Source organism: Scyliorhinus canicula, chromosome 1 (genome assembly GCF_902713615.1).
Source record: "Scyliorhinus canicula chromosome 1, sScyCan1.1, whole genome shotgun sequence".
NCBI classification, from domain to species: Eukaryota; Metazoa; Chordata; class Chondrichthyes; order Carcharhiniformes; family Scyliorhinidae; genus Scyliorhinus; species Scyliorhinus canicula.
This window is the reverse complement of record NC_052146.1, coordinates 192,792,976-192,807,135: the sequence shown is the minus strand read 5'-3', so window position 1 is coordinate 192,807,135 and position 14,160 is coordinate 192,792,976. Positions and strand designations below refer to the sequence as shown.

The 14,160-nt window shown below is 47.2% G+C and overlaps 1 protein-coding gene across 2 annotated transcripts in view; it reads right to left on the bottom strand.

Annotated features, from left to right (window-relative positions):
- Positions 1–14,160, bottom strand: part of mthfd1l (methylenetetrahydrofolate dehydrogenase (NADP+ dependent) 1 like) — a 218,083-nt gene that overhangs the window by 106,494 nt on the left and 97,429 nt on the right. The window lies entirely within an intron of this gene.

The following is a 14,160-nucleotide window of genomic DNA, read 5'->3' as shown; positions in this document are numbered from 1 at the left end:
AAGGTTGCGCAACCTTGGAACTCCGTCTCAGAGGGTGGGGGTCATTAAATATTTTTACGGCAGAGATAGACAGACACTGGAGACATCCTGAGGTTCCGTAGAATCCCTACAATGCAGAACGATACCAGTCGACCCATCGAGTCTGCACTGACCCTCCGAAAGAGTACTCTACCTAGGCCCACTATAATCCACACTTTGATCAGAGGCAATCCACCTAAACTGCACATCTTTCGGCTGTGGGAGGAAACCGGAGCACCCAGAGGAAATCCATGCAGATATGGGGAGAACGTGCAAACTCCAAACAGACAATCAGCCAAAGCTAGAATCAAATCCAGGTTCTTTGCGCTGTAAGGCAGCAGTGATAACCATTGTGCCACCCTGCCGTCCCAAGTAAGATGCTATATAAATGCTACTTACGACACCAACGAAAAAGGAGAGGTGGAGAGAATAGGGAGGCACAGCAACCAACCACACCTCACACGGGGTGCTGAAGGATGGTAAATACAAACAACTAAATAAGAACAACCTACCAAGATGTAACATATGTACCACTATGCTACCCCAATATGTACAGGACTGATGAACCAGTAAACAAAGAAAAATCGCCAAATAGCAAGAAGGGGAGGGGGTCTTGGGAAGTAGGGAGAATTGGGGTTAGGAGGCTAATACAAACGCTGGGCACTTGTAAATTGTAAACGGTAACTGTTAAGTATAAATTTGCTTATGTTTATTTTTTTGTTGTGTATAAAAAGAAAAAAAGTATGATAAAAACATTTTTTAAATGCAACTTCTCTTTTTAGAGCATTGGCAAAACAGATATTTCCAAGTGCTGCACTATGTATGGCCTGTTTTGTTGGAAAGAAGATACATTTCTAAAAAGGTGTAGTGTGAAACAACTAAAGACAATTGATGTACCATCAATTCGACTCAAGACACATTTAGGACCCGAACTGTGGCTTTAATCAGCTAGTTGTTAGCCCGGTGGTCGACTACAGAGAATGGCCGACCGCGGGAACTCTGGGTACTTCTACCCCGCCTCGGAGGCTGGGGCCTACTTGCCTCTCGACCAATTGGAGAGCAGTCACATGACTAGTCCCAACCAATCGGACGAGGCACATGACCAGCCAGAGCCAATGGGAAGCCCGTGCTCTGCACCAATGGCAGTGCTCATATCCATACCACCACAACAATTTATTCAGTTGATCACTTATGTAAAAGTAGTTAAATCAATAAAAAGGATATCACACAAAGGAATCCCACCAATTAGTACAAACAAAGCAAAGAAATGTTGTAACAGAACAGTGCCATGTACTTCATGACATGGATTTTTTTTTTAATGCACTCTTGGCAATGAGCACAGAAATCCAATGTACAACTGGCAGGTTAAAAGGAACAGATATATAATGACATCACTTCCAACAACAGGATTTGCTGCAATTAAACAGATCCACTTTGGTGCATTTGTCACGGGCTAATAAGAAAGCTTTTCACGATTATTTATTTACTTTTCTAAATAGAGGAAATCAATGGAAAAAACATTCAAGAAAAATGAGGCAGGATGGACGGTATTCGATGCAAGAACAATAAGATTGGTCCGAATTGTGCGATTTCCAAGGAAATGGGTGCACAGGCCCAGCTGGAACAAAGCAAACCTGCATTAACTCCCCATCCCAAACCTCAGGAACCCAATTCAAAATACAACCAGCTGCTCGGTGAACTCTGAAGCCAAAGTTCAATTGCTGGCATATCTAACAAAACAACAAAGAGATATTCTTTATTCCTTGATGATTTGCTCTTCAAAGAAGAACATACTTCCACTTGTATAGCACCTTTCATGTCAAAAGGCCCCAATGCACTTCATAGCCAATGAAGTAGTCATGTAGTATGAGAGTGGTGGCAGCCAATTTGTGCACAGCAAGCTCCCACAAACTGCAATGAGATAACTGATCAATTAAGTTGTATTTTTGTGGTCCAGGGATAAATTGTGACCAGGACACCAGGAGAACCCCCATGCTGTGCTTCCAATAGCATCTTAGGATATTTTACATCTAATTCAAGGGGTAGATAAGGGCTCAATTTATCATATCAGAAAGTCAGCAGGCTGGATTTTCAGGGAGCTACCTGCCCCGCGTTTTGTGTTGCACACCTATTCTGTCGCCGGGAATCTGCTGTGGGGGTCAACTTCAGAGGGACCGGAAAACCCCACCGGCAGCCAGAAATTCCCGCCCAACATCTTGGGCAGTGCAACAGGCCTTTAGTACTGCACAAAGATTGTTGGCTTGAACTAAGTGTTCAAGTCTCTGGGGTGGGGCTTGAATTCACAATTTGCTGACTTAGATGCGAATGCTACTAAGTGAGCCACAGCTGACGTCAAGATCTGCTCACTGCCTTGCCATTAGCTTTTATAAAACTCTTGCTGAGTGGGTGCAATATTAGAATTATGCAACTCCTTTAATGATTGAGTGATAGCCCTTGCAAATATTTGCCCATCAACAGACTGTGGGTCTCCATCAAACTCAGATATTCAAAGAGCAACAGCTACTGTGAGAGCTAAGCTCGCTGATTTATTTTATAAGGCTATGCGTTGACAGGAATAAACCTTTGGCCAGCTCCCCTTGAAACATCAGCATACTGACATCCGCCCAGCGTTGGAAATTATTTCCCTTAAAGCTGAAGGACAGCGTGAACTCGCCATGACTTTATCTGGGATGTTCCTACCACAGCTGGTGTTTCCCTTTCTCTTTTGGGCTATTAATCTACAGAATATGAGCAGACACTATTATCTAACAGAGAGCCAGTGTTCAGAACAAGGTTAGTTGGCTGGACGGCTGGTTTGCGATGTCGAGTGAGGCCAACAGGGTGGGTTCAATTCCCGTACCAGCTGGGGTTATTCATGAAGGCCCTGCCTTCTCAGCCTTGACCTTTGCCCGAGGTGTGGTGATCCTTAGTTTAAATCACCACCAGTCAGCTCTCCCCTAAAGGAGATAGCAGCCTATGGTCATCTGGGACAATGGCGACTTTACTCAGAGAAAAGCAAATCATTTTTTGGTGAATTTTAGTGATTAAAATTATGTAATTTATGGGTTGCAGTGGAAAAGGCAAAACATTTTAAAAATTAATCTGCTCCACTCTCCAGGTTGATATACATAAGAAATAGGAGCAGAAGTAGGCCATTTGGCCCCTTGAGCCTGTTCAACCATTCAATAGGATTATGCCTGAACAGTTTTGTGTTCCGAATTTCAAATTTTCACCTACCCAATAACATTTAATTCACTTGCTCAACAAGAATCCATCGGACCTCCGGTGGCACCCATGGAGTGATCGCACATTTGGTGGCTCCCGCTTGTGGTCGACTTTTTGGACCTTTCCCCCGGCTAACGGTGGAGCCGATTGATTGTAAAAGGTGCAGGAGAGGTGGAAGAAGAGAGTATCCCACCGGTGTATGGATTTGTGGACCTGAAGTGACCGAAAAAGGAGGGAACAATTGCTGAAAGCTGATGTGGAGCCGTCGACACAGGGGAAGTTGGCGGAGGGTCAAAGTCCGAGCTTGTCGGCCCAGTGGTCGACAGATCAGCTAGTGAGCTTCCTCAAAGAGAAGTTTGCCCAGCAGAGGAAAGAGAACTTGGAGGACCTGGCCAGGGTGGTGGATCCAATAAAGGCGGGGATCGACCGCATAGAGATGAGGTTAGAGCCCAGGGCTAGGCAATCCAAAAAGTGGAGGAGGCGGTGGGGAAGCATGAAGAGCAACTTGCCTCGATGGCTGCAGAGATGGGGTTCATGAGAGATCAACAAAGGCTGCTGGAGAAAGTGGAGGATCTGGAAAATAAATCACGCAGACAGAACATTAGGATCGTTGGCCTGCTGGAGGACAGTGAGGGAGCGGACGCAGATGTTCAAGGTGGTGGCGATTCTCATTAATAAGCGGGTGGCGTTCGAAGTGGAAAATATAGTGGCGGGAGAATACGTTACGGTGAGCAGAAAGTCGGAGGGGATGTCGGTGGTGGGGATGCCGGTGGTGCTGGTGAACATTTATGCATCGAACTGGGACGATGCAGAGTTCATGAAGCAGGTATTGGAGAAGGTGCCTGATCTGGACTCACATCAGCTTATTATGGGGGGGGGCAAGACCTTAATACGGTTATAGGTCCAAGGCTGGATCGGTCGAGTTCGATGACAGGGACGGTGTCGGCAGCTGCGAAGGAATTAAAGAGGTTTATGGAGGTTGGCCGGGGGCGGGCAGGTAGATCCATACAATTTAAGGTAGTCCACCTAGCACACATGACAGTGGCTAGGATGAGCAAGTTTTTCGGGGTAGAGGATAAGTGTGCGAGGTGCGCGGGAAGCCCATCAAATCATGTCCACATGTTTTGGGCATGCATGCCCGAAGCTTAGAGGGTTTTGGCAGGGTTTTGCTAAGGCAATGTCCACAGTGTTAAAAACACGGGTGGTGCCAAGTCTGATGGTAGAGATCTTTGGGGTGTCAAAAGATTATCGGGCAGCATGGTAGCATAGTGGTTAGCACAATTGCTTCACAGCTCCAGGGTCCCAGGTTCGATCCCCGCTGGGTCACTGTCTGTGCAGAGTCTGTACGTTCTCCCAGTGTCTGTGTGGGTTTCCTCCGGGTGCTCCGGTTTCCTCCCACAGTCCAAAGATGTGCGGGTTAGGTGGATTGGCCATGATAAATTGCCCTTAGTGTTCAAAAAGGTTAATTGGGTGTTCCTGGGTTACAGGGATAGGATAGATATGTGGGCTTGAGTAGGGTGCTCTTTGTAAGGGCCGGTGCAGACTCGATGGGCCGAATGGACTCCTTCTGCACTGTAAAATCTATGATAAAATTCTATGATCCCGGGGTTCAGGGGGCGAAAGAGGCCGACGTCCTTGCCTTTGCCTCCCTGGTAGCCCAGAGACGGATCTTATTAATGTGAAGCGACTTGAAGCCCCCGAGCGTAGAGACCCGAGTTAGTGACATTTCTGGGTTTCTCAGTCTTGAGAAAATAAAGTTTGCCTTAAGAGGGTCAATGTTAGGGTCCTCCCAGTTAATAAAATATTATTTTTAAAAATGCTGTTATTATTTTAAAAAAGATGTAGGGCTTTTAGCGGGGGAGGTGTGCGCACGTGTAAGGGAGGCCATTCGGAGGTATGTGGAGATAAACGATACGGGGAGATCTCGGCAGCTACGGTATGGGAAGCGTTGACAGCAGTGTTGAGAGGGGAGTTTATTTCAATACGGACACACAGGGAGAAAGCGGAGCGGGCGAAGATGGATAGGTTAGTGAACGAGATTCTCTAGGTCAACAGGAGGTACTCGGAGGCGGGGTTGTTGAAGGAGCGGTAAAAGCTGTAGATGGAATTTGGGTTGCTATCTACAGGGAAGTCAGTGGGGCAGTTGAGAAAGGCGAAAGCGGCGGTGTATGAATATGGGGAGAAGGCTAGCAGGATACTAGCACACCAGGTAAGGAAAAGGGAGGGAGAAATACCATCTTGGACCCGGTGGGGGTGGTGTCTAGGGACTTTTACAGCAGGTTATAGGAGTCAGAACCTCCAGCTGGGGTGGAGGGAATGAGGAAGATTTGGAGGGATTGGAGTTTCCGAAAGTGGAGGGCCTGGAGGCGATGCAGTTGGGCAAGGCCCCAGGCTCGGAAGGGTACCCAGTGGTGTTTTCTAAGCAGTTTTCAGGAGTGCTGGGCCCCTGCTGGTAAGGGCGTTTAATGAGGCCAGGGAGTGTGGGGTACTCTCTCCGATGATGTCACAGGCCTCGATTTCTCTCTTCCTGAAGCGGGATAAGGACCCGGAACAATGTGGGTCGTACAGGTCAATCTCCCTTCTAAATGTAGATGCCAAACTAATGGCCAAGATCTTGGCCTCGAGAATGGAGGATTGTGTGCCAGGGGTGATAGGGGAGGACTAGACGGGGTTTGTGACGGGGAGGCACTTAGCATATTAGAAGGCTGCTAAATGTGATTATGATGCCCTCCGAGGGAAGGGTGATGGTCACCATGGATGCGGAGAAGGCCTTTGATTGGGTGGGGTGGGAGTATCTGTGGGAAGTCCTGGGGCGGTTAAGGTTTGGGCAGGGTTTTGTGGACTGGGTCTGGCTGCTGTACCAGGCACTGGTGGCGCGTGTGCGGACGAACCGAGTGAGCTCGGATTATTTTAGGCTGCACCGGGGGACGAGTCAGGGATGTCCCCTCTCCCCATTGTTGTTTGCCTTGGCGATAGAGCCACTGGCGATGGCGCTGAGAGCGTTGAAGGACTGGCAGGGGATAGTATTTGGGGTTTGGGGGATGGAGCACAGGGTCTCACTATATGCGGACAAACTACTTTTGTATATTTCTGACCCGTTGGGGGGCGATTGGTGAGATTATGGGGATCCTAGGAGAATTCAGCCAGCTTTCTGGGTACAAATTGAATATGGGCGAGAGCGAAGTCTTTGCAATTCAGGTGAGAGGACAAGGAGATGGGTGAGATGCCGTACAAGGTGGTGGGGGGAGTTTGTGTATTTGGGTATCCAGGTGGTGCGGGAGTGGGAGCAGCTGCACAAGCTGAATTTAGCTTGGTTGGTGGAGCAGGGGGACTGCAGAAGGTGGGACATGCTCCCATTGTCACTGGCGTGGAGGGTGCAGACGGTGAAGATGATGGTTCTCTGAATTTTTGTTCGTATTCCAGTGCCTCCCTATTTTTATCCCCAAGGCTTTCTTTAAGAAAGTGAATGCGGTGATCTCTGGGTCTGTGTGGGCAGGTAAGACCCCATGGGTAAAGAAAATGCTGCTGGTGTGGGGGCCTGTCCCTACCAAATTTCAGGAACTATTATTAGGTGGCGAACATAGCATTGGTCGGGAAGCGAGTAGTGGGGGAGGGGTCGGTGTGGGAGCGGCCTCATGTGACTGTGGCCCACATGAGCACGTTCTTTGAAGGGGTGGAGTGCGGGAGAGCCTGCAAACCTATCCACATGTTTTGGGCATGTCCGAGGCTTAGGCGGTTTTGACAGGGATTTGCCGATGTCCTGTCAACGGTATTGAAGGTAAAGGTGGTTCAGAGTCCAGAGGCGGCAATTTTTGGTGTGCCGGAAGACATGCGAGTCCAGGGGGGAGAGAAGCTGATGTGCTGGCCTTTGCCACCCTGGTAGCCCGGATTGTTTTGGCGTGGAGTATCGGAACCCCCAAAATCGGGATATAGGTCAATGACATGGCCGGGTTTCTCAGGCTTGAGAACATTACGTTCGCTTGGAGAGGATTGATGTTAGGGTTCGCCCGGAGGTGGCAACCGTTTATCGACTTCTTTGGGGAAAAGTTATAATTATATATACCTTAAAAAAATATCTAGCCCCAGCTTAAAAATATTCAACAACCCTCCTTCCACTGTCTTGAAAGAAAGGTTACTGTGCAGAAATAATCTATGCCCCCTATTAATTCACCCCTCAGCTTGGGAAACAAGTCTTTCCTGTCTTGGCCCCTCATAATCTTGTGTACCTCAATTAGGTCACCTCTTTTATTCTAAGAAAACAACCCTAGCCTATGTAATTATGAATTTGAGCCCTGGCAACATGCTTGTAAATCTCCTCTGCAACTCGTCCGTTTTTGTCCTTCCTATACCAGAAATGTACACAAACTCCAGCTGTGGCCTAACCAGCATTTTATATAGTTCCACTATTATATCCCTGCTTTTGTATTCAATACCTCACCCAATAAAGGAAGTAATTCCATAATCTTTCTTGACCACCTGTCCAGCCACCTTCAGGGACCTGTGGACATGCACTCCAAGGTCTCTCACTTCCTCAACCGCTCTCAATATCTCCCCGCTTATCGAGTATTCCCTTGCTTTGTTTGCCCTCCCCAAATGCATTACTTCGCACTTTTCTAGATTGAATTCATTCTGCAGTTGACAGCTATTTTCTTCATTATCAACTACACCAGTGTTCTTCAAAGTTGGGGGCGCGACACGCGGGTGGGCCGCGGAGCAGCCGGCTTTTCAAAACGGCGGCTGCAAGCGGCCGGGAACTTGTTAAAAAACAAATTTGGCCGCATTGCGCATGCGCGCACGATGATCGCATTCCGCGAACAGGTAAAAACAAAATTAGCCGCATTGCGCATGATGATCGGCGCGCATGCGCAAATCATGCACGCATGCGCAGTGCGGCTGCTATGTTTTTTTTTTAACGGTTGAAGTTTTTTGCTTTACAAGTTTTGTAGTGGTTTTTATTCATTTATTTTATTCATTTCATTTTTTAAAAATAAGTTCGGGGGGGTTTCATTCATTTCACTCATTTTATTTTTTTACAAGTTCGGGGGGGGGGTTTATTTCATAAAATTTTACAGGAAAAAAATTCTGAACTTTGGACAGATGGAGACTCCATACTTTCCGACACGGGAAGGCTTCACCTTCATCCAACAGGTTCCATTGGAGGAGCGTGTACGAGGGCCAAAGGGACCCAAAACCATTTCCTCCATTTTTGTCAGCAGCAAACAAGGTAAGAGAAAATGGTGGGTCACGCAGGTCGGTCGGCGTGGGTCGCGAAGCTCGGCCGGCGTGGGTCCCGAAGTTTGGCCGGTTGGTAAAAAATGGGTCCCCGGGAAAAAAAGTTTGAAGAACACTGAACTACACAGTCAATTGTGTCATTTTCATATTGCCAATTGTGTCAACCACACAAGTTTAAATCACTAACATATGTATACAACAAACAGTAAAGGCCTCAACACTTGAGCCCTGTGGAACACCACTGGAAATTGCATTTAAATTTCTTTGTTTCCTGCCACCAGCCTTCAGATCTCACTTTTCTATCAGTCTCCTATGTGGAACCTTGTCAAACGCCTTACTGAAATCCATGCAGGCAAAATCCACTGCACTACCCTCATCAACCCTCCTTGTTACTACCTCAAAAAGTTCTATTAAGTTAGAAAGATATGATCTTCGCCTAAGAAAACCATGTTTACTATCGCTGATCAATCCATGCCTGTCTCAAAATTGTTTCCAATAATTTGCCCACCATTGAAGTCAGACTGACCGACCTAGTTGATCCCTTTTCTGGTTGATCCCTTGCAGCCGTTTTTAAAATTGGTACATCCGCAGACCGCCACTCCTCTCGTACCTCAACCTGTATCTAAATGAGGATTGAAAAATGCTCCTCAGAAAAGCTTTCCTTGCTGACTTCCTACAACAGCCAGGGATACAATCCATCTGGTCCTAGTTATTTATCCACCTTCAAGGATGCCAGTCCCTCTAGTACTGCCTCTCTCACTATGCTCATTGTATCGAATATTTCATACTCCTCCTCTTTAACTAGAATGTCTGAATCATTCCTCTCCTCAGTGAAGATAGAGACAAAGTACTCATTGAGAACCCTGCCCACATCTTCTGGATCAACCCACAAGTTACCATATACACCTCTGAGGCAGAGTGTTCCAAACTTGCCCAACCCTCCGAAAAGCTTTCTCACCCTCTGACTTGAAAGGGCAACCCCTAATTTTAAAACAGTGCCCCAATTCAACCAGGCCAATCTCAGGAAGGTCCTACCCAAACTCCATCAACATATCTCCTGCTCCACCAGAGGTGCAAACACCCTGGACCACTGCTACACGAGCATCAAAAGGAGCCTACAACTCCATCCGGCTTACAAACAGCCACTCAAGCGTGCTGAGCCAGTCAAGAAAACCGTGCAGTGCTGGTCCAAGGAATCTGAGGACATCCTCCGCGACTGCTTGGAGACTGTGGATTGGTCCATATTCAAGGCCGCGGCAGCTAACCTGGACGAGGACACAACCACTGTCACAGACTTCATCAGTAAGCGTGCCGAGGACTGTGTACCGAAGAAGACCATACGGGTATTTCGCCAATCGGAAACCCTGGCTCAACCAGAATATTCACTCCCTGCTAAAGTTCCGGACGGAGGCGTTCAAGTCTGACGGCCCTGATCTATATACCTGTACGGAAAGCCATCAGGGATGCAAAAAGACACGACCGCATCAAACTAGAGTTCCAGGCCAACCACACTAACCCACTATGACTATCACAGGGCCTACACAAGGTCACAGGCTATAAAGGCAGGTGGAATATCTGGGGCTGGAGCATCCCTACCCAATGATCTGAACAAGTTCTATGCCTGCTTTGAGCAGTCAGCCAATGTATCAGTGCCACCCACTCCAACAGCCCTGGACATACCCATACCCACTATTAAAGCCAGAGGCATGAGCTGCCTTCTTGAAAGGGAATCGGAGGAAAGCAACGGGCCCCGGCAGAGTCCCTGGGCGAGCACTCGGAGCCTGCGCAGATATCTTCACCACCTCACTTCTCCGCTCTGAAGTCACCACCTCCTTCAAGAAGGCCACCAATAATACCAGTACCAAAGAAAAACAAGGGAGCCTGTCCCAACGACTACCGACCGGTGGCTCTAAAGTCTGTTATCATGAAATGCTTCGAGCGGCTAGTCATGAGGCGCATCACTGCCAGCTTCCCAGACGGTCTCGATGCATTGCAGTTTGCCTATCACCGCAACCGGTCCACAGCAGACGCCATCTCACTGGCTCTGCAATCAACACTCGAACACCTCAACAACAAGGACACTGATGTAAAACTGCTGTTCATAGATTACAGCTCCGCCTTCAACACCATTATCACAACAAGACTAACAACCAAACTCTGTAATCTTGGACTTGACCTCTCCCTGTGCAGCTGGATCCTCGACTTCCTCACCAACAGACCGCAATCTGTCAGGATAGGCAACAGCACCTCCTCCATAATAGTCCTCAACACTGTAGCCCTGCAAGGATGTGTGCTCAGTCCACTACTGTACTCCCTATACACCCATTACTGTGGTAACATTTAAAAAAAAATTTAGAGTACCCAATTATTTTTTCCAATTAAGGGGCAATTTAGAGTGGCCAATCTACCTATCCTGCACATCTTTGGGTTGTGGGGGTGAAACCCACGCAGACACGGGGAGAACGTGCAAACTCCACACGGACAGTGACCCAGGGCCGGGATTCGAACCCAGGTCCTCAGCGCTGTAGGCAGCAATGCTAACCACTGTGCCACCGTGCTGCCCCCTGTGGAAACATTTAACTCCAACTCAATCTATATGTTTGCGGATCATACGATTGTGATGGGCCGCATCTCAAATAACGATGAATCAGACTACAGGAGGGAGATAAATCACTTGGTTGAATGGTGTACCGAAAACAACCTCTCTCTAAATGTTGGAAAGACCAAGAAACTGATTATCGACTTCAAGAAGCGCAGCACGACACACACACTGTCTGCATTAATGGCTCCGAAGTGGAGATGATCGATAGCTTTAGGTTCCTCTGGGTTCACCAACACCAACAGTCCGTCTGGTCCACTCACGTTGATGCAACAGTCAAGAAAGCCCAACCACGTCTCTACTTCCTGCGGAAGCTAAAGAAATTTGGCTTGTCTGCATCGACTCTCACAAACCTCTACAGATGTGGGATAGAGAGCATCCTATCCGGCTGCATCACAGCCTGGTATGGCAACTGCTCAGTCCAAGATCGCAGGAAACTGCAGACTGTGGTGAACTCAGCCCAACGCATCACACAAATTCGCCACCCCCACATTGATTCTGAATACACCTCTCGCTGCCTCAGGAAGGCAGACACCATTATCAGAGACCCCTCCCACCCAGTCATTGCCTTCTTCCAGACCCTTCCATCAGGCAGAAGGTACAGAAGTCTGAAGACTCGCACATCCAGACATAGGAACAGCTTCTTCCCCACAGCTACAGGACTCCTCAATGACCCCCCTCGGACTGATCTGTTCCCTGTAAGAACACTATTCACGACGCCCTATGCTGCTCTTGCTCATGTATTTGCTTTGTTTGGCCCCTTGTTCCGCACTGTAACCAATCACTGTTTTGTCGATGTACTATTTGTCAATGTTCCCTGTTGATTATTCTTGGGTCTACTATGTATGTACTGTGTACATTCCTCGGCTGCAGAAAAATACTTTTCACTGTACTTCGGTACATGTGACAATAAATCAAATCAAATCAAATGGCAAACATCCTTTCCATGTTCACCTCGTCAAGATCGTTCAGGATCTTACATACTTCTATCGTCACCTTCATTACCGCACTCCACCTGCCTCCACTTGTTTTAAGTGGTAACAAACAGCGTCTATCAAAACTTTCCTAATAAGGGCAGCACGGTAGCATGGTGGTTAGCATAAATGCTTCACAGCTCCAGGGTCCCAGGTTCGATTCCCGGCTGTTCACTGTCTGTGCGGAGTCCGCACATCCTCCCCGCGTGTGCGTGGGTTTCCTCCGGGTGCTCCGGTTTCCTCCCACAGTCCAAAGATGTGCGGGTTAGGTGGATTGGCCATGCTAAATTGCCCGTAGTGTCCTAAAAAGTAAGGTTGGGGGGGTTGTTGGGTTACGGGTATAGGGTGGATACGTGGGTTTGACTAGGGTGATCATTGTTCGGCACAACATCGAGGGCCGAAGGGCCTGTTCTGTGCTGTACTGTTCTATGTTCTAAGACAACACACTCAGTCAAAAGTATCAATCTAGTTAACCCCCTCTGAACTGCATCCGATATATTTACATCATTTCTTAAATATGGAGACCAAAACTTGCACACAATATTTAAGGTGTGGTCTCACCAATGTCCTGTATAACTGAAGTATAACATCCTCACTTCTATGTTTGATTCCTCTTGCAATAAAGGATAGCATTCCAGTAGCCTTCTTAATACCATATGCAAGGAGCACATTAGGGATGGACAATGAATACTGGCCTTGCCTCGTCCCATGAATGAATTAAAATAAATACTTTAAAAGGAGTGAATGAGGACATAAATCCATCTTTGGAAGAGACACTAAACTCTGCTCTCAAAGGTGGATGCAAAAGATCCAATGGCATTATTGAAAGAGCAGACAGGTTTTCTCCAGCATCCGGCAATACCTTTTACACAACAAACACAAAAATATATATTACTTTTATTTCTTCAGTCACAGGGTGTGGGCATTTCTGGCAAGACTAGTATTTGTTGCCCATCACTAATTTCCCTTTAGAAGGTGGTTGCGAACCAACTTCTTGAACAGCTGCAGTCTATCTGATGAAGATACATTCATACAGCTGTTAAGCAAAGTGGGAGGAAGAGTTGGTTCTGGTGTGAAGTGCTTTGACTTGGATGGAATCATGCTTCTTTTGAGTGTGGAAATGGCACTCATCCAGGCAAGTGGAGAGTATTCCATCACATTCCGGAATTGTTTGGGGGGAAACTAGAGCAGAACTAATCTTGATCTGAACTCTATCTGCCTTGATTCCATCATCCTCTTTACCTTTGAGAGTTCTGGATTTCCACGACCCTTTGTGTGAAAAAATGTTTCCTGACATCAGTCCTGAACAGCCTAGCTCTAATTCTGCGGTTATTATACCACCTTGTTCTAAACTTGCCCACCCGAGGAAATGAGGCAGATGGAAAGAAACTATCAAAGAATTTGATCATCTTAAATGAACTCTTAATGCTATACTCAAAGGAATACAAGTGTAGTCTATGCCACCTACCCTCATAACATAACCCTTTAAGCCAGGGGTGGGCAAACTTTTCCGTGCAAGGGCCACATTCAGAAATTCACAATTCACAAAGGGCCGCATAGTATATTAAGTAAAATAATTACTTCACCCGGTTATGATTCTGGGCGCCTCATATAGAACATAGAACAGTACAGCACAGAACAGGCCCTTCGGCCCTCGATGTTGTGCCGAGCAATGATCACCCTACTCAAGTCAACGTATCCACCCTATACCAGTAAGTAACCCAACAGCCCCCCCCCCCCCCCCCCCCCCCATTAACCTTAAAAAAAAATTTAAAAAAAAAAATTTAAAAAAATTTTTTTTTTTTAATGACTTGGTGGGCCGCAGAAATACCTTTGGCGGGCCGCATGCGGCCCGCGGGCCGTAGTTTGCCCACCCCTGCTTTAAGCCATGCTATAATTCCAGTGAATTTGCACTGCACCCTCAGCAAGGTCAGTAAATTCTTCCAGAGGTGTGATACTGAGACTGGAAGCCAACTCCAGATGTGATGTAATCAGACTTTGATGTAACTACAGCATAATTTCTATCCTTTTGTATCGCAGCGCTCTAGAAATGAAAGCGAACGCTTCATTACAGTATTATTTTTTGTACTTGCCCCACTAGATTTCACCGAT